This window comes from Lissotriton vulgaris, chromosome 4_1 (genome assembly GCF_964263255.1).
Source record: "Lissotriton vulgaris chromosome 4_1, aLisVul1.2, whole genome shotgun sequence".
NCBI lineage: Eukaryota > Metazoa > Chordata > Amphibia > Caudata > Salamandridae > Lissotriton > Lissotriton vulgaris.
Genome location: NC_141691.1, coordinates 293,437,806 through 293,457,887, shown reverse-complemented (window position 1 = coordinate 293,457,887; position 20,082 = coordinate 293,437,806).

Below are 20,082 nucleotides of genomic sequence, written 5' to 3'. Positions count from 1 at the left end.
CCCCTCCTCCTGATGAACTATTAGTGGTGTGCCGCTCTGTAAAATCAGGGTCCCCGTGGGATCTGGTGTCGCCAAAACGCTTGGCAGACAGTCTGGAAGTCCTGGAGCCTTATATAAGGCACATCCTCGATGTATCTTTCGGATCAGGGAAGCTGCCGGACGGATGGAAACAGGCATTGGTGCTCCCGCTCCGGAAGAAACCCCACTTAGGCTTCGAGGTATTAGAAAATCTGAGGCCCATCTCCCTCCTGCCTTTTCTGTCAAAAGTGGCGGAAAAGGTGGTTAATACCCAAATTATGAAGCACGTGGAGGAAAGGGGACTGCTCCATGCGATGCAGTTTGGCTTCAGGCCACGACATTCCACCGAGTCCGCCCTCCTCATGGCGACGGAACATCTGAGAGAGGGCGTGGATGCAGGCCAAACTATGGCTTTGATCTTGTTGGACCTCAGCGCGGCGTTCGACACTGTGGCACATAACATCTTGCTACAGTGTCTGAACAGAGGTGGCATCTCTGGCACCGCGCTGAGATGGATCCAAGACTTCCTCAATGAGAGAAGTTTTCAAGTCAGGCAGGGAGACTGCTATTCTAGGGGGGTGCCTCTGGGCCAAGGCGTGCCGCAGGGCTCGTCATTGAGCCCAACCCTCTTTAATTTGTATGTCGCGCCTGTTGCATCGATCGTGGAGAGCCATGGCCTCCAACTGGTCTCCTACGCCGACGACACGCAGCTGGTGATCTCCCTGTCGCAGGCGCCCTGTCTTGCTGCCGATGGCTTCCGTTCGTGCATGAAAGATCTAGCCGAATGGATGGCCAACAATTGTTTGAAGCTGAACGGCAGCAAGACAGAGGTGCTGGTGGTAGGGAGAGCCCAGTCTGCCTGGTCGCCGGCATGGTGGCCCTCCTGCCTTGGACCTACCCCAACCCTGTGCCTAGAGGCGCGCAATTTGGGGGTGTGGTTTGACGTAGGGCTCACATTTGGCCCCCAGATTAATCGGGTGGTGGGAGTCTGCTTCGGGATTCTGAAGAAGCTGAGAAAGGTCCTGGACTTACTCCCGCTTGAAGCACGTCAAACCCTGGTTCATGCCCTGGTAACAGCTAGGGCGGACTATGGGAACCTGCTGTACCTGGGGGCTCCAGAAAAAAGCATGGCCCGGCTGCAAGTGCTGCAGAATGCGGCAGCGCGTCTGATTCTCAGACTGCCTAAAAGGGCGCCTTCTAAGGCGGCCCTCCAGCAGCTACACTGGCTCCCGGTGAGGAGAAGAGTGGAGTATAAAGCCCTCTGCACCTGTCATCGCATTTTGAATGGCAGGGCACCCGCCCCTCTGACGAATTTGATCAAAGCGTACATACCAACACGGGCGCTTAGATCAACAGGGGGTGGCTTACTGAGGACTCCAAGAATTAAGAAGGCCCGCATGGGAGGCAGGTCTTTCAGACACTTGGCGGCAACCAACTGGAACAAACTGCCAACGGACCTGCGTTTGGAACCAGATGAGGCTAGATTCCGGGCAAAACTAAAAACTTATCTTTACAGTAAATAATGGCCCGCGTAGTTTTTGTGTTCCCTGTCATCTGCCTATTCCCACTTTCAGCGCGTGGACACGCCGGTGTGCGTAATCGCAGCGCTCAACAAATGTCCCAATAATAATAATAATAATAATAATAATAATAATAACCTGTCATACTGAACACACCATCTGGTGCCATCCAAAATCCTTGCATATAATGCACACATGCACATGCCTTTCCTCCTCCTGACACTGCACCCTGTCCCCAGGGGTGCACAGTTTAAATATCGAGTTTTAAATATCGACCTACAAAAATATTGAGTTGGAAATATCAAAGGTACAGAATATCGAAGTCGAGAATATCGTTGAACAGAATATCGACCCTAAGATAAGTAATATCATTTTTTTATAATCGGTGTAAGTAATATCGAAGTTAGTAATATCGATAGCATATATATCGATGTAACTAATCTCGATGTTACTAATATTGATATTTGTACTATGTTATGTATTTTATTATGTATGTCTAATATTTTTTTGTTAAGTATTTTACTTGTTTTAAATTATATGTCTACTATTTTTATATGTTAATAATGTTATTTTTAACTACATTTAATGTTTTAGTACCGGAGCGGGTTGTGCGTTTATAAGGGTATAGGGTCGGAAGTTATTTAAATATACTAAATTAATGATTAATTTTTAGGAATTATAAATTAATTTTTATTAATTTTTGTGTTTATATCTGTAGCGGGTTGTGGGTTTATAGGGGAATTGGGTGGGAAGTAATTTATTTGTAATTAATTAATGATCTATTTTTATTTATTGGTATGGATAATTATTTTATTTTTAATTAATTATTAATTGGCAATTAATTATTTGATTTTATAATTATTTTTCTAATTGGTAATTCATGTTTTTAATTGGTAAAGAATTTGTTTTATTGGTAATTAATGTTTTAATGGGTAATATATTTTGTTAATTGGCAATTAATATTTTTAATTGGCAATTACTTTTTATAAATTTTAAATTATTTTTAATTAAGTGTTAATCAATGTTTCATAAAAAGTATTATTTGGTATGAAAAATAAGTTTATTGTTTAATATTTTTTAATTGTGAATTAATTTTAAATAAGTTTTATTTTTTTGTAATGAAAAATATTTTATTGTTCAATATTTATTATTTGGTGACTAATATTTATTAATTAATACTTATTGGTATTTATTGTTAATGTATTGTTAATTAATTATTCAATTGTATATATGTTTTTAATAATTATTAATGGGTATTTGTAAATGATGTCGTTATTTAAAAATTTAATTATTTATTATTTTAAATACAAAAAACTATTTATAAGTATGTTATATTTAAATTCTACGCTATCCAACGTTTTCCCTACTGTTTCACTCTCTGGAGTTGGAATAGTAATTGTTACCCCTACCCTATTTAACGCTTTCCCTACTGTAGCACCCTCTGGAGTTGGAATAGTAATTTTTACCCCAAGGCTATCCAACGCTTTCCTTACTATTTCACTCTCTGGAGTTGGAATAGTAATTATTACCCTTACGCTATCCAACGCATTCCCTACTGTTGCACCCTCTGGAGTTGGAATAGTAATTTTTACCTCTACGCTATCCATTGCTTTCCCTACTGTTGCACCCTCTGGAGTTGGAATAGTAATTTTTACTCCTATGCTATCCATCGCTTTCCCTACTGTTGCCCCCTCTGGAGTTGGAATAGTATTTTTTACCCCTACGCTATACATCGCTTTTCCTACTGTTTCACTCTCTGCAGTTAGAATAGTAATTTTTACTCCTACGCTATCCAACGCTTTTCCTACTGTTTCACTCTCTGGAGTTGGAATAGTAATTTTTACCCCTACACTATCCAACGCTTTCCCTACTGTAGCACCCTCTGGAGTTGGAATAGTAATTTTTACCTCTACGCTATCCAATGCTTTCCCTACTGTTTCACCCTCTGGAGTTGGAATAGTAATTTTTACCCCCACGCTATCGAACGCTTTCCCTACTGTTGCACCCTCTGGAGTTTGAATAGTAATTTTTACCTCTATGCTATCCAACGCTTTCCCTACTGTTGCACCCTCTGGAGCTGGAATAGTAACATTTACCCCTACGCTATCCAACGCTTTACCTACTGTTGCACCCTGTGGAGTTTGAATAGTAATTTTTACCCCTACGCTTTGCCTACTGTTTCACCCCCCGGAGTTGGAATAGTAATTTTTACCCCAACCCTTTCCCTTCTGTTGCCCCCTCTGGAGTTGGAATAGTAATTTTTTACCCCCACGCTATCCAACGCTTTCCCTACTGTAGTACCCTCTGGAGATGGAATAGTAATTTTTACCCCTACACTATCCAACGCTTTCCTTACTGTTTCACTCTCTGGAGTTGGAATAGTAAATTTTACCCCTATGCTATCCAAAGCTTTCCCTACTGTTGCATCCTCTGGAGCTGGAATAGTAATTTTTATCCCTACGCTATCCAACGCTTTCCCTATTGTTGCACCCTCTGGAGTTGGAATAGTAATTTTTACTCCTATGATATCCAAGGCTTTCCCTACTGTTGCCCCCTCTGGAGTTGGAATAGTAATTTTTACTCCTACGCTATCCATCGCTTTCCCTAATGTAGCACCCTCTGGAGCTGGAATAGTAATTTTTACCCCTATGCTATCCAACGCTTTCCCAACTGTTTCACTCTTTGGAGTTGGAATAGTAATTTTTACTCCTATGATATCCAAGGCTTTCCCTACTGTTGCCCCCTCTGGAGTTGGAATAGTAATTTTTACTCCTACGCTATCCATCGCTTTCCCTAATGTAGCACCCTCTGGAGCTGGAATAGTAATTTTTACCCCTATGCTATCCAATGCTTTCCCTACTGTTTCACTCTCTGCAGATGGAATAGTAATTTTTACCCCTATGCTATCCAACGCTTTCCCAACTGTTTCACTCTTTGGAGTTGGAATAGTAATTTTTACTCCTATGATATCCAAGGCTTTCCCTACTGTTGCCCCCTCTGGAGTTGGAATAGTAATTTTTACTCCTACGCTATCCATCGCTTTCCCTAATGTAGCACCCTCTGGAGCTGGAATAGTAATTTTTACCCCTATGCTATCCAATGCTTTCCCTACTGTTTCACTCTCTGCAGTTGGAATAGTAATTTTTACCCCTATGCTATCCAACGCTTTCCCAACTGTTTCACTCTTTGGAGTTGGAATAGTAATTTTTACCCTTAAGTTATCCAACTCTTTCCCTACTGTTGCACCCTCTAGATTTGGAATAGTAATTTTTACCTCTACGCTATCCAACGCTTTCCCTACTGTTGCACCCCCTGGAGTTGGAATAGTAATTTTTACCCCTACACTATCCAATGCTTTCCCTAGTGTAGCACCCTCTGGAGTTGGAATACTAATTTTACCCCCTACGCTATGCAACGCTTTCTCTACTGTAGTACCCTCTGGAGTTGGAATAGTAATTTTTACCCCTACGCTATCCAACTTTTTCCCTACTGTTTCACCCACTGGAGTTGGAATAGTCATATTTACCTCTATGCTATCCAACGCTTTCCTTACTTTTGCACCCTCTGTAGTTGGAAGAGTAAATTTTACCCCTACGCTATCCAACTCTTTCCCTACTGTTGCATTTTCTTGAGTTGGAATAGTAACTTTAAGTGTTACACTATCCAATGTTATCATTACTGTAATTTTTCTGGGACTTTGAATAGTAATTTTATTTATTTAGCTATTTAATATTCTTATTATTATTTATGAGAATGTAGTATATTATTAATTTTTAAAAATTGAAAGTATATTTAATTTTTTGGGTTTATTTAATATAATATTTACTTTTTATTTATGTTATTTTTTTATGTGTGTAGATGTATTTGTAATTTATAATATTTTTTAATAATTTATAACTTATTAAAATAAGTATTAACACGTATTATTAAGTAAGTATATATTATATATTTTATGTATAGGATTAATCATTGGGGAGTTTTCTGACTCATGCATCTCCCCCGATGCCCCCCCCCCCACCGTTTTAACTGTTTTAAACATTTTGGCAATGTCCTTTTCATTGATCCTTGTTTCTCGAAATTAAGAGATTCTCTTAGATAAACAATACTGTGTAATATAAAATTGTATGTTTGACTTAGAAGTAACTCTATTTTATCCTACGATCCACCCCATCTGTAAAAATTGTATGTTTTTTTCTGGGCACCACACTGAGGAAAATGTCTACATTTCTAATTGAAACTTCCCCGACACATGGGTGTCTTCCTTTACTATTTGCTCCCATGTCCTGCTTCGCTGCTGTACCTTAAGGGACAAATATCTTACAGTGCTAAAATTAGTACGATCAAATAAAATCATAAATTGATCAGTATTAACGTGGTTATTAAATTGGGTAGGAGTGACATTTTTTAATTGCAAGCATTAGGAATTAGATGTATAAAGTATGTTTTTACTCATCACTATTTTTTTGTAATACATATGCTAAATCACATTGAGTATGAAAAGCACCTGAGTGTTTATGCTCATTTTCCTGAACATTTCTGAAAAATATAAAGATGTTTTTGTGAAGATTATGATACCTCGTTCCTAAAATCACTATTACCTAAAAAATATTTAAGCTCGCAAAATGAATTAATCTTGTCATATATATACACTTTTGTTGCTGTTTCATGTCTCTCCAGGGGAATGTTTGAGTTGTCTTTCTTCTGTACTTGCTAGAGCTACTATTAATTAATATTTTTCACGAGTGGTAGCTAAATTGTACTGTATTAGAATCGTTTCCTTAAGAGTTGCAAGGAAAACATAGTAGCAATGAGTTGTCTTTCCATCTTTGCTGATGTTTGCAAAAAAAAGTGACAATTCCTCACGAGCACCCCGAAGGACCCTAAAGACAAGAGGTTAATGATTGACATGTCAGGCAACATCCATTCATACAGTGGAATTTGGGGGTGAGGGACAGCTTCTGCAAGAGTCAGATGTGTCCATCAGAGACACAACAACAGAATGCGCCCCTACCCAATGTCCCTTTCACAAAGTCCTACTTTTTTCAAGACATTGCAATCCCTTGCAAATGCAGATTCGGAGCTATGCTGCCCCTTGTAGGCCTCCATCACTGCATTCCCAGGATGTCACAAGGATTCCTAGCTGAATCCCTCTTCTTCAGTACTGATGAGACATGATTCCTGTGGATCATTGCAGCCAGTTTCTTTGTTTTACACCCCATTGATGCATCAGCAAACCATAAAGAAATGATCAGGATTCTGTGCAGACTTCAGACATATTTCCACACTGAGACCTAGCCAATCTACGATTTGCCTTGCGTCGCTATAATTTGGTGCAGATCTATACCAAGTAATTTATCTAAATCATACTTTCCACCATAGTTTCAATTTCCCAAAGTTTATTTATATGAGCTCATGTGTCCAGCTATTGTAAATAGAGTCTAATGGTCAATTGTATTTCAAATAAAGAAAACTTTTTTTCCCTAATGTGTGACTCAAATCTCATGAAAATGTATGCTCCTTTTCAGTACCATGACAAGGCAAGGAAAGAGCTGAGGCCACATTGCAAGCTGCAGGCAGTTTTTGTAGGCTGCATGTAACAGTAGCTCTGACTCCTTATTTGAACTGCCCAGAGAAGGTACACAAAATCTGCTTTTGCTAAAACGAACTCTCATATTTTGCACACAACTTTATTTCTAGAAGTTTCTAGAGCTAGTTTAATTCCCATGGCCGTTCCTTGAGCAGGGTATACAAGGACAGGACAAAACTGTGTGTCTCTTTTCAGAGAAATGCTGCGTTGGTCACTCTTCCACTTACTAACTCAGAAATGCTGCGAGTTAGTGCATAAGGTACAAACAGCACAGCGTGGGATCCCGGAGAGGCAGCTGCTGTGACATATTTCCAATCTCCAATTTCTGTAGCATGTGCATTAACAACTGGAGACAGTTACATTGTGTTAAAAAAGGCACACAGCTCTGATCTTCTATGTGGCACAGTGTGTGTCACACAGCCCAAATTTGAATATTGTAACCTTTCAAATCATCATGCTCCCTGCTAGACACTAAAAACTGGAGATCGGGCTGTGGCAGCAGAAAAGTGTTGAAGTTACTAGGGGTGGTGTCATCAAAAGCTGAGCCTGACAGGCAATGCATACATTTTAATCTTTACAAACTGTGCCACAAACATACTTGGGAACCAGGACAATTGTGACAGTAGATCTGTTCTGGCTTACTAAATTGGTCACAAACAGACTGCATCTTATCATCTGACTGAGTTAAGGCACCTGCAGCAGCGATATAATGTGTCTATGATGTAAAGTGTCATAAATGATACATTGGGATGAGTAATGCTATAAAATAAATAAAATTGAAAAAATGAGTAAAGTGCAATTTAAATTCTTATTCGTGTGAATACTCATACAAAAATATCCGACATTCTTACAGACACATGCTTACCTCTTACATATATGGATTGAACAAAATCAAAAACCTGACGCAAAATCAAAGTTTCTCATAAGCACTTGTGAAGTCATAACAAGCTGAGTACTTTACTTTCCTCTATTGCATTGCCATCTAGGTGTTGAGCTCCAGATACCTCCTAGCCAGAATGACACTCCAAGAAAAGGTGGGCTGATGGCCCTTTAAGTGAAGCCTAGGTTTTGAGACCTGCTGGAAGAGAAAATAAGAAACTTCCCTTGGGAGAGCAAACAATGTGCGAGTGTTCTGAATGCATCCCTGTGTTGGTAGATAATACTGTGACAAATTCAGTACATTTCACTGGGGCCAGCCTGGATCGCATATGTGACTCGTATTTTCAGTGCCGCAGTATCTCCAGTGCCGCAGTACCCCCGACGCTCATACCCCTGCAGAGCCCACAGTCCAAAGCGCCAGGGAGGTGCAAACGTGTTTGTTTTGCGCTAGGAGGCGTTAAAATTGGACATGGGAGCCTGTATTTTTAGTGCTGCATTATTTCCAGTGCCGCAAGTACCGCCGGCCCTCATCCGCCTGCAGAGGGGACTTCAAAGACCAAAGTCCCAAGCGCCAACACATTTGTTTCACGCCAGGAGGTGCTTAAAAGTGGGCGCAGGAGCCAGTATTTTCAGTGCTGCAGTATCTCCAGTGCCTCAAGTACTGCCGACCCTCATCCGCCTGCAGAGGGGACTTCAAAGCCCACAGTCCCAAGCACCAGGGAGGCGCCAACGTTTTTGTTTCATTCCAGGAGGCGCTTAAAAGGGGGCGAGGGTCCATCTGCGCCAATCTCAGACCGGTCGAGGCTGGGCTGGGCCTACTCTCTTGGTCTGTAACTTGAAACTTCATCAATATCCGGAGCATGGCTGTCTAACCCGGGCTTCATCTGGAGGTCTCAGTGTTTGAGGAGAAGGTAGGAAGGTGCCCGTTTTCATTCTGCTCTACTCCCACATATAAACCACGGTTTGGAGGGGAGCTTGTTGCAGAAACTCGTAGAAGCGCCTTTGTGACTCACGGTACCCTGGTGTTGCACTCTGTTATATTTATATCATAGTCCTTTTTTTCCAACCCCCTGGAGGTAAATACCCAGTACTGGTCAACCATGGGTAGGCGTACCGTGATTTTAGCCACTGGAAAGGGTTGCAGCACCCACCACCGCCTCTGTGACCACCGTGGACCCATTTTTCCAGCGTGCTGCAGCAGTCCTGGATAAGGAGATCGAGTTGGTCAATCGGCATCTTTCTAGGCCCCCTGTCATTGCCCCATCTTCTACGCATGCAGACACATATGTGACACTGGCCAGTGGGGACAGTGCCAACAGTGATAACGATCCATCCATTCAATTAAATAACACAGGGATGATTGATGGGAGTGAGTCAATCCCGTACCCCACAGCCCATCGGTTGCCCCTTTCCTCTGCTGTTACCATTAACAACCACAGGGTAATGAAGCTAATTCAAATCAAGGGCACGCGGCGGCTGCAACAATTTCCAGTAAACACATGGTAACATCTAATGAACCCATGCGAGGGAGTTTACTTCCGACTGAGCTGGGTGGTATAGGGGCAGAGGCAGGGTTACGGACTGGCACCAAAAGAAAATCCCAAACAACGGGGGGTAAAGCCAAAAGATCAAAACCCAACCTGCTCCCTAAAGCCCGAATTTCCATGCCAATAGTGTCTAAGTCAGTTCTGATGGGTGCACTGGAATCTTTCCAAGCATCAATGAAGAGTATGCTTGACTCTAAGCTGGACCCGATAATTCATTGTCTGGCATCGATTGAAAAGAGTTTAGACGAGCACATTCTGCTTATGTTACCGAGGGCGAGCAGTAAAGTGCTGCTGTTAGTCCCTTGTGGCTGCGACTTAGAGTCTCCACAGGATCTGCTACACTTTGTACTATTCTGAAAATCTTATGAGGTACCCCGGAAGTTTGTTATTGTGCCAATTTTAAACAGGATGGATTTTAAACAGGCTCGCCCAGCTCTCCTGTACTTATAACTGCTGAAGGATGAATGTATTTTTTTAATCTTTGGTTATTGGAAATCTGTGGTAAAGTCTACGGCCTTTCTTTTCTAAATACCAACAAGGGACATGGTCTTGATTAAGTATTAATAAGTGCCATTATCTAGGTTCATTTTTAAGCTATTTACATATATATATTTAACCACATGGCTGCTGGGCGTTCCCCCCCCCCCTGTGCTGGAAAATGCCATTTTAGTGGCACCATGACGAGCTCAGCTCGTCATCAGCACATGACACCCGTGGGTGATGACGAGCTGAGCTCGTCATCAGCATCGAAAGAGTTAAAGGCCTGGGATGGATTAATCTTGTTGTCATGTTTTCTAATTACGAGCTCTGACTATTGATATCTGAATTCTTGTACCTTATTTTATTCTCTTTGGATTTCTGTGAAATTTATTTTTAATGTGATGAACTGTGTTGATCTTAAGAATTTCTCTTTTATTGATGACTTTTGTGGTTTTACATTTCTGAAACTGAATAAAGTTGAATTGATTGATTGACTCAGTAACAGTTGTGGGATGTGGAATACAGATGGATCCCCCCTCCTTTCCTGCCCTATTTATATTCAAGTCAAAGAGTTGCTGTTTCTACAGATTTAATACTGTAAATATTGGTTTTAATTCTGTGAAAAAATTGACTCCAGCTAGCAAGAGATATTTCAGAGAAAGGTTTTCTATACAAAATATCCTGCTGATTGTGTGTACCATTGCAATCTGGCAGAAAGTGGGACAGAGGTATATTTGCACTTTGTACGAAACAAATCCACTCATTTAATCAAATTCTTACTATGTAGATTTAAGGAATTGGTAACAATACTCTTGTTCGGCAGCTGCATTTTCAAACAGAACCTAAAAATGTAGGCCCGGATTTCCAAAACCGTCACACAATGCAGCGCAGTACCTATAGTTGCGGTGCGGCGCTGCGTTACAGGGAGAGATCAGGAAATCGTCATATCTCCTGAGATATTGCTCTCCCCTTCTCTATCTCTAGCACAATCAGGTGGCCGAGCACCACTCACACACCCTTTTACCATAGTGCAAAGGTATCTGCATGAGTCCAGAAGAGGTTTTGACCTGAAAGGGCACCCTTTCAGTACATATTGCTATGGATAGACTGACTTTAAAACTTTTATCACTTTTAATGTGTGCTGTTCAGTGCAGCAGATATGCAAAGAGGATAAAGCCTAGGAGAAAAAAAGCATTTCTCATTTTTAATGCTTGCTTTCAAGTGAAGTTAATTTTTGGTGCGATAACATTCTGCATTAAACACCATGGGTGGTTGCACAGGAACGTCTATGTACCACCCATGGAATACCCCCTTGACACAGAGTAAGACAACGCAGTGCTTCTCCCTGGTTCAGAATATATGATTATACCACGATTTCAGTTACCACGCATGGCTTTACCACGCGAATTTTACCTCGCAAGTGGCTTTACCACGCTGGTATTTACAACGTAGCATTTGACTACGAGTAGAAACGTCTTACCTGCACGTCTTTCTCCACGAGCCCTTACTTCCATCCTCCTTTGAAACAAGCGTCAAAACACGTATACCAAAATAAAAAAAAGACTGTTTTTTTTTACGTACACGGCACGTCTTTGGGGGAGGCTCTTTCCTCTTTCTTTTAAATTTATGTTCGTTTTTTTTGTTAAAGTAACCTGCTTGTTATTTTTTGGGGGGGAGACCCCCCCCCCCAGCCCCCCTCCGAGCCCCCCCCTCCCTCTGCCCCCTCATGCCCACGCAGATCGACTTCAAGGAATACCACGTCTCCCCCCTAGCCCGTGGTAAAGATGTCGTGGAAGGTACCCTGCGTGGAAGGCACCCTGCGTGGTAAGTGTCACGTGGTAAACGTGAGTAGTGGTAATGCCTTCGTGGTAAATGATGTTTCCCCTGGTTCACGTACATGATTCTTACAAACAGCGCAAATACCTATTTGCATTGGTTTGTAAATCCTGAAAGAGATTTTGCGTCAGGTCTGCGTTAATAAAGTAATGTACACTTGACGCACAACCTTCGTAAATCTAGTCTGTAGTTTACCTAAATTCCTCTACCATACACGTAAATGCTGGAAAGCAGACTTCAATAGAAAGGCCGCCAGGGAATTATGAGACAGGCACTCTGAGGAGCTGTTAGAATTTTTCAGCTTTTGCGATTTGTATGCAGGAAGCAAAACAAAGGTAAGAGAAAATATGAATAATTGTTTGAAAACACTATTTCCCTTACAATACTAAATTGCCTACAGTTAAACAGCATCCCGCAGTCAGCCCTTTTTTAGCACCTTGCAGACGCGCTCTGACCCACAAATACGAAGGCTTTTCAGGGACTTTCTCACAATGAAACAAGACACAAGAGAGAGTTCACTTACTTACGATTTTAAGGGCCCGCGTGTGCTAATTGCATTGCATCGCACGAGCACCTCCCCAAGCTTCAGTAAATGTGGGCCTCTGACTGCCCTCGAGTTAGTAACAGATGTTCACACGAAAACGGATGTTTACCAAACACCAATTTGATCATGGAAGCATTAGGAAAGCCCCTTTCCTCTGGAGTTAAAGTCAGACATGTGAAAGGGACACTCAGTCATTACTGTCACAATGTGTTGGGCGTTTTCCTCACTCTGAACTGCTCATGCACTGACTCTCTAACACCAGCACAGGCTTAGATTTCTTTTTTTGTATTGCGGGTGTGAGCCATGCCACGCATTGCAAGCAGTTGTCTTTTGCATCACTTTGCTCTCCGGTGCTGATAGGCAGCCGAACAATGTGGGGAGAGCGAAGGAACTCAGCTGAGCCCTCTTCGTCTACAGGAAGCATTTGTTTTGCCTCTTTCAATTTCCATTTGGCTCCTTCACAACCTTCGAAAGTCACATAATATAGTTAGTAACGGAGAATCGCGATTTATGTTAAGTTTTGTTACTTTTAAAATTCCTAAATTAGGCAGGTGTGAACTTAGACAAATAATATTATTTTACAGTATTTTTCCATTTTTCATCGTCATTTTGTTTGGCAGATAAAATGTTAGCATCTTCGCCTAATAATAAACAACCAAAGAGTCGTTCACCCACATTTGATCTGCCTTGCATTCTGATTCAACTGGAAACTGCAGTAAGAGTACGAGACTGAGATGAGTAATTATATTCCTCTCTTGAAAATGCAACAGATTTTTTACTAATACTCGAGAACTAGGCTGTGTATAAATAATGACTCAGTTTGACACCAGCTTCTAATGTGTTGTTAAGAAACAACGGGGCTTGTTCTCAAAGCTATTTTGGAGTACATAAAGTAGTACTTGTGTAGCACTTTTAAAGTACTCTTATATGCCTTTGTAATTTGGCCACAAAATATCAAAAACAGGAATAAAATTGGAATATTCATGTAATATTCATATGAAATTGGCAAAAAGAGAAAGGGTTGTGCCTTCAGATACTTTTACTCACAGGAACTTGGATATTTTAGGGTGTGTTCACAAAGGCATTTAGGAGTCCTTGAAACATCACTCCTCTAGTAGCACTTCCCATACTCATAAAAGCTTTTGTGTGGTATGTAACGAAATACAACTAGAGGAAACCCCTACTGCGTTTAGCTGACTTTCTGTACCCACCTAAAGGGATCACCCAACAGTGTTAAAAGGACTCTAACCCCCTGGAATTTCAACTAGCATGCCTAATTATAGAGTTCTCGTCCAGATACCTAGGCCCACATGCATCATTTAGGAGTCGCAAACGGTGCAAATCGGTAAATTCGACCGTTTGCGATTCCTAAATATCTTTTTTGTATGCATCAAACATTTTTGGGAAAATCGTTATTTTTAGCGAATTCCAAAAATGCGATTGCTTTTAAGGAATCGCAAATTTGCGATTCCTTAAAAGCAATGCATGATTGCATTTTAAATTGCGAATTCGCAATTAGGGGGTGCAAATTACCATGAGGTTGAACCTCGTGGTAATTTGCGAAAAAGTTTAAAAATGCTCAACAATGCATTTTAAACACTGTAATGTTACAGACACACATGTCCTTAGGACATGTGTGTTAGAAACATGCACTTAAGAATGCATTTCAGGGGTGCAGGGGGGTCATTTGGACCCCCCCTGCACCCATGTAATGCATTAACATTTTGCGAATCGCAAATAGAAATTCGCAAAATGTCAATGCCTTCCCATTGATTCCTATGGGCCTTTTGGCCCCTAGGAATCAATGGGAATTGCGAAATCGCAATTTAGAATTCGATTTTCACCGAATCGCAAAAATTATGCGAATAAATTAATGCATCCCATTTTGCGATTCCTTATTTGCGATTCCCTATTTTTCGCAAATAAGGAATCGCAAAATGTCCCGATGATGCATGTGGCTGCTAGTGTATCTGGATAGGCTCAAACTTGGTAGCCAAGGGAGTTCTTTCTCTATTTGGTGGGATCCTAAATTTAAAAAAGTCTAGAGTGCCTGAGGGTTAATTTAATTTTTAAAAGGCATCCTCTCAACGTTAAAAACAGGTGTGGATGCACTAAGGAAATTAGTAACCTGTGTTTCCCTAGGGCAACATGTTTCAGCCATCACATCAATGCCTCACTAGCCTAGTTGGCTTTCATCAGGACCTCACAAGGATCCCATTATTATCCTATTTGTGTGCATTCAATTGTGAATCTTCTATTTACCATACTCATACATGCCGTACATTATGACCCATTTGATCTCTATGTTTGATTTCCTTGAGTAGAGTCCTATTTAGAGCTGCATGAGGGTAAGGAGGCAGGTGGACATTGTAGTCAAACTTTCATCAGAGATGTCTTCCCAGCAATGGGGGAAGGATGAACCAAATAGGTTCACGGCAGGGAAGAGACATTTGACTAAAGTTTGACTACAAGGTCCTGCATCCGGACCCTCATGGAGCAAAAAGAAATGCAAGCATAGAGACAAAAATCATCAGTATGTATAGCATGACTGAGGTACTGAATGGAATTGTAAGAATTGAATGCACACAAATAGGACACTAGCGGGGATTCTTATGAGGTCCTGACAAAAGCCAACTCAAAAGGGGAGGCAGTGGCACACAGAGAACACTAATTTCCTTAGTGCATCTCTACCTGTTTTTAACTCCAACAGTGCACTCTTTAAAAATAAAATTAACCATCAGGACATCCTACACTGTTTTAAATCTAGCCTTCCAACCAATATCCTAAGAGCTCCTTTGGCTACCACTGTTGAGTCCATCCAGATACACTAGGTATCTGGACGAGTACTCTATGATAAAGCATGCCGCCTGGAATCTGAGTGGGTGAGAGTCCTTTTAAATCTATAAGGGGATCTCTGGGATGATACAGAGAGATAGGCTAAGCACAGTAGGTGGGGGGGTCCCTCCTGTTGTTTTTGAATGGCTAGATGTTTGGGAAGTTGAGTAAACCCTTTCTCACCTCCTCCTTATTGGAATATAGTAGGTAAACAAAGTACATGATTGCACTGAAGTTCTTATCCAAAATCTAGTAATAAAGCTGGACATTCAGTCTATACAATACTCATGTGATCTAAAGAAATGAGGATGATATTACCAACAAGAGGCGATATTTATTGCTAACTTAGTTTACCACGACTTTTTGTATCGCCGCGCATCGCCAGAATCTATCACCGCATTAGCGACGTTTTAGCAATATGTCGCTAGCCAGCGATAGTTTACTTCCCAGGCGAAAAGGGGCGGCGATAGATATAGCGTGACGGTGATAATCAAACGCACTCTAACGTGAAAACAATGACGATGGGCCAATCAGCGATAAAAACGCCCGCCAATAGGCCCAAGGCTTTCATTTAGCACGTAAAAAGCACCAGCAAACGTCTGCTATGCAGATAAAATCGAAAATAAACATGGAGAATACAGTAGAAGATGCAGAACAACCTGGGACAAGTGCAGAGGCCAGAAACATCCCCAACAACACCCAGGAGGGCCAGGCAGAGACACAAGGAAAGGCCAAGAGGAAGAGGAAACCCAAGTTCAGTCCAATGGAGATCTAGGTCCTGGTTGAAGAGGTGAAACAACACCAACAGGAACTCTTCTTGAGTTCCACCGTCACCTTGGCAAGGAAAAAGGAGATATGAAAGGACATTGTGTCCAAAGTCAATGCAGTGGGAGACAGGAGGAGGGCAGTGGATGAGTGCAAGAAGCGGTGGCACGATACCATGAGTAAGACCAAGAGGAAACTGGCAGCCAACCTTAAGGCAGCGAGGGAGACTGGAGGCAGCAGACCAGCTCCACAGCAGGAGCTGGATGAGCTGGAGGAGCAGGTGTCCCGCGTCATCAGCGAGGAGACTGTCATTGGAGTTGCAGGCCAGGATAGTGCTGAATGTGAACACCCACAACAACACCAGGGTGAGCATCAACCAGGGGCAGGGGGATGGTGGTGGATGGGCACAGTGGCACCCATGTACTATGAAAGTAAATGTATTGCATACCCACATGTACTGTCCAACAAGTCCTGGATACACCTGTGCATGCTGGCATAGGGATATATCACCATTCACAAACAGCACATCTGCGCCTACCCAAGGTCCTGCACCAACAGTTGCTGCTGGCGCATCCACATCCTCAGTTCCACCCCCTGATGTGTCTGTGCCTCATAGTGCTGCTCAAACCATACCACCAGCCACATGTGAGACACATTACACATCAGAGGACAAAGTCGAGGAAGAAAGTGCCACATTGGTAAGACGCAAGCACAGCAGTCAGTGACGTACAAAGGCCTGTCTCACCTTAGTATTCTTCTTAACCTCATTCCACTGACCTCCTCCTTCCACTGTCTTTCAAAGGCCACAAACACTCACCTGGGACCCACACATGGACTTGCAGAAAATTAACTTTTTCTTGACAATGGCACAGCAAACTCCACCTCTTCCCTTTGCTCTGACACCCACAATGGACTCTGTCTGCCACTCCAACATCCATCAAATCTTGCGTTATATGGGCCAGCACTGGTCCAGTCTCCTCCTTGTATTGTAAATAAATTCACTTAATTCACACGGATGTGTGTTTACATGGCCAAGCAAGTATTTAACTGAGGCAATAAGTAAGGGGCTGTGAATCCACAAGAAGATCTACCAAGGGAAATAGAACCAATCTACATGTGTTATCTGACACGGATAGGCAGTGAGATGACCGCATATGTGCAAAATATATTTATCAAGTTATCATGCAGCACATCCGTAAAGCACACCCCTCAGCTGTGAGTGGCTCAAGGTGCTGGGGGGATGCTGCTACTGCATGAAAAGCCACATCTTGCAGAGCCTACTGAAGGTTAACATGTCCTGGGTGTGCCGTAGGAGGATGGGGAGAGTGCTCCAGGTCTGGGTGGTGAGAAGGGAGAATTATATGCCCTGGAGGTCGATCACTGGATGCGGGGAAGTGTTGCGAGGGCAAAGTTGGTGGAGCAGAGCTGGCATGTTTGTGGGGTAGAAGCTGAGTAGTTGTTTGAGGCATGCTGGGCCTGTGTTGTGGAGTGCCTTGTGTGCGTGTGTGAGGAGCTTGATCGTGATCCTCTTGTTGACGCTGAGCCAAGATCTGGTCTCTCAGTTGGGGTGTGATGTGTCTGCTGCAAGGAATGTTGTTGATCAAGCGTGCAGAGGCCTTCCAAATGTGTAGAAGTTGGTTCAGGAGTTTGGTTGAGGGGACTGCAGAGAGGGCCTTATCTTTTGCCAAACTGCTGCTGCTGCGGGTCTTGGGAGACCTTTATCCTTGTCACGGTGGGATCCACCTGTATATCCTGCAGAGCATGCAGAGTTTGTTGAAGCTGGAGGAGCAGATGGCACTTTCCATGCATTTTCTCGGAGATAGTAGATTTGATGAAGAAGCACAGGTAATGTCCGTGGATAGTTGTTGTTGGAGCTGTTACCATTGCGGTGGTTCACCTGGAGTCGTCACAAGCTGAGGTTGTGGAGTGGAGGAAGAGGACTTCCGTCTTGTCAAAGTCCTGCTCCAGTTGCCTGTACTACATCCACTCAGCGACAGCACTCATTCCACATGAAGGTTGGTTGCGGTGGTGAGGGGTTCCTTGGTGAGGGAGAGGATCAGCTGGCTGCCGTTGTTGTAGGAGATGATGTAGAGGTCGTGTTGTCAGGCAACGTGGGCAAGCAGTGCCATGTAGATGTAGAACAATGTTGTGCTGAGGGATGAGCCATGGGTACGCCACTCATGATTGTGGTGGATCCAGAGCTGAAATGGGGAGGCGGATGCACTGGGTCATGCCGGAGCGGAAGGAGGTGTTCTGCTCCAGAGTCCTGTCTTGGAACTCTGCGTTGTGGAGGTGTGTGCGTAGTGTCCGGTGGCAGACAGTGTCTAAGGCAGCTGACAGGTCCAGGAGGATCAGGGATGCGGTTTCTATGTTAAGCAGCAGGGCCCTGATGTCATTATTGGCGGCGATAAAGGCACTTTTGTTGCTGTAGTCACCTAGGTGGTCTTTGAATGAGGCCCTTTTGAGGATCAGATGAGGTGATCGTGTCTGTCGGTGTCATTCTTAGGTGCTGCGTAGCTGTTCATTTTCTGTACACGGTGACATTCCTCCTCTGGCTATTGGCACGTTTGCTTGGAGTCCTGGAGGTCCTCAATGAACATGTTGGCTCACTTGCTGGTGTGTCTGTCTGAGGCTTTTGTGGTTGGGGACAGTTGGTTGGCACTTTCATTGAGCCATTGTCTGAGGTTGTGGCCGGTGGGGAGGGGTTCGGTGTGGTAGCTGTTTGGACTACAGGCGAGGGTGGTGGTTATCTGGTCTACGGTGACTGTGCCCCAGCAGTGGTGGGGGATCTGTATTGTGTGGTGGGGTGCCAAGTAGTGGTGAAGTGGTTCATATATGGGCAGTCCAGTGGATTAGGGTGGTGTGCTTGAAAGAGACATGTGACGAAGTGGACAAGATGTGCTCAAGTCTTTTGCCGACAGAGTGGGTGGGTGTTGTGATTAGTATTCTGAGTCAGAGTCTTGCAAGCCTGTCAATCTGGGTGGTGGAGTTGGTGGTGGTTTTCTTCCCTGGGTGGAACTCCAGGTCCCAAAGAAGGATGTAGTCTGTGGAGGCAAGTGCCTCTGTACTGATGAAGTACGCAATGTAGTAGCTGAACTGTAATCGGAGTCGGGGGGTCTGTACACGATTGTCACTCTGAGGGTGGTGTTGGGATTGGTGTGGATAATGAAGTACAGGTGTTCGGCGTTGCTGAGGATGTTTTTTGTGTTCTTTGAGACTCTGAGAGTCCTCCTGTGGATGATGGCATTTCATACTCCTACTCTGTTGGTGTGGTCCCTGTGGACGCTTTTGTAGCCGTCAGGATGGCAATAACGATGTTGTGTGCTGTGGAGGGGTTCAGGCAGGTCTCCGGAAGGAAGGCAACGTCTGGGGATGTTGTGACAAGTTGGTCCGAGAGTACAAGGTCGTGTTTGTGGGCAGAGTGTATGTTGAGATAAATGGATTTGAGGTAGGTGGGTTCACATCATGGTTGGTGGATCAGTGGATCTGAAGCGGAATGAGCTGCAGATCAAATGTGAGGAGGGTCCTTGTGTGTGTTCTGGGGAGGCTCTGAAGCAGGTGTGTGATTGTCCTCTGTTGAGTGCATGGAGGCTGCTGCCATCGTAGTGGCATTGTGTGTTGTTGAATCTGTGTGTGCCAGACGTGCTTGCGCTGTGTGTGGTCCAGGTGGAGATGAACACATACGGGCTGGCAACAGGAGCGCCTTTGGTGTCCATGCAATGTGGATACACAGGAACTGCCATTGGAAGGGGACGTTGGAGGGAGGACCATCGGTAAAGTGGTTGCGGGTCAAATCGCCTTGCCCGGAGGCTTGGATGCAGGGGATGCTGCAGGGGGAAGTGAGGGCAGAGATGAGCTGAAGAAATATATAACAATACATGGCTAAATATAGAAAATGAGGTATACTACCAATTCAAGGTGACGGGGGCACAGTGCTCAAAATGAATATACATCTGTAAAAAAAGGTGCCAACAAAATTTCAGAAGGCACACAGTGGTGAAGGTGCACAGGGTTTAAAACAACAGTACATGGGCTACGATGCTGTGCCAACATTTATCATATATAGTAATC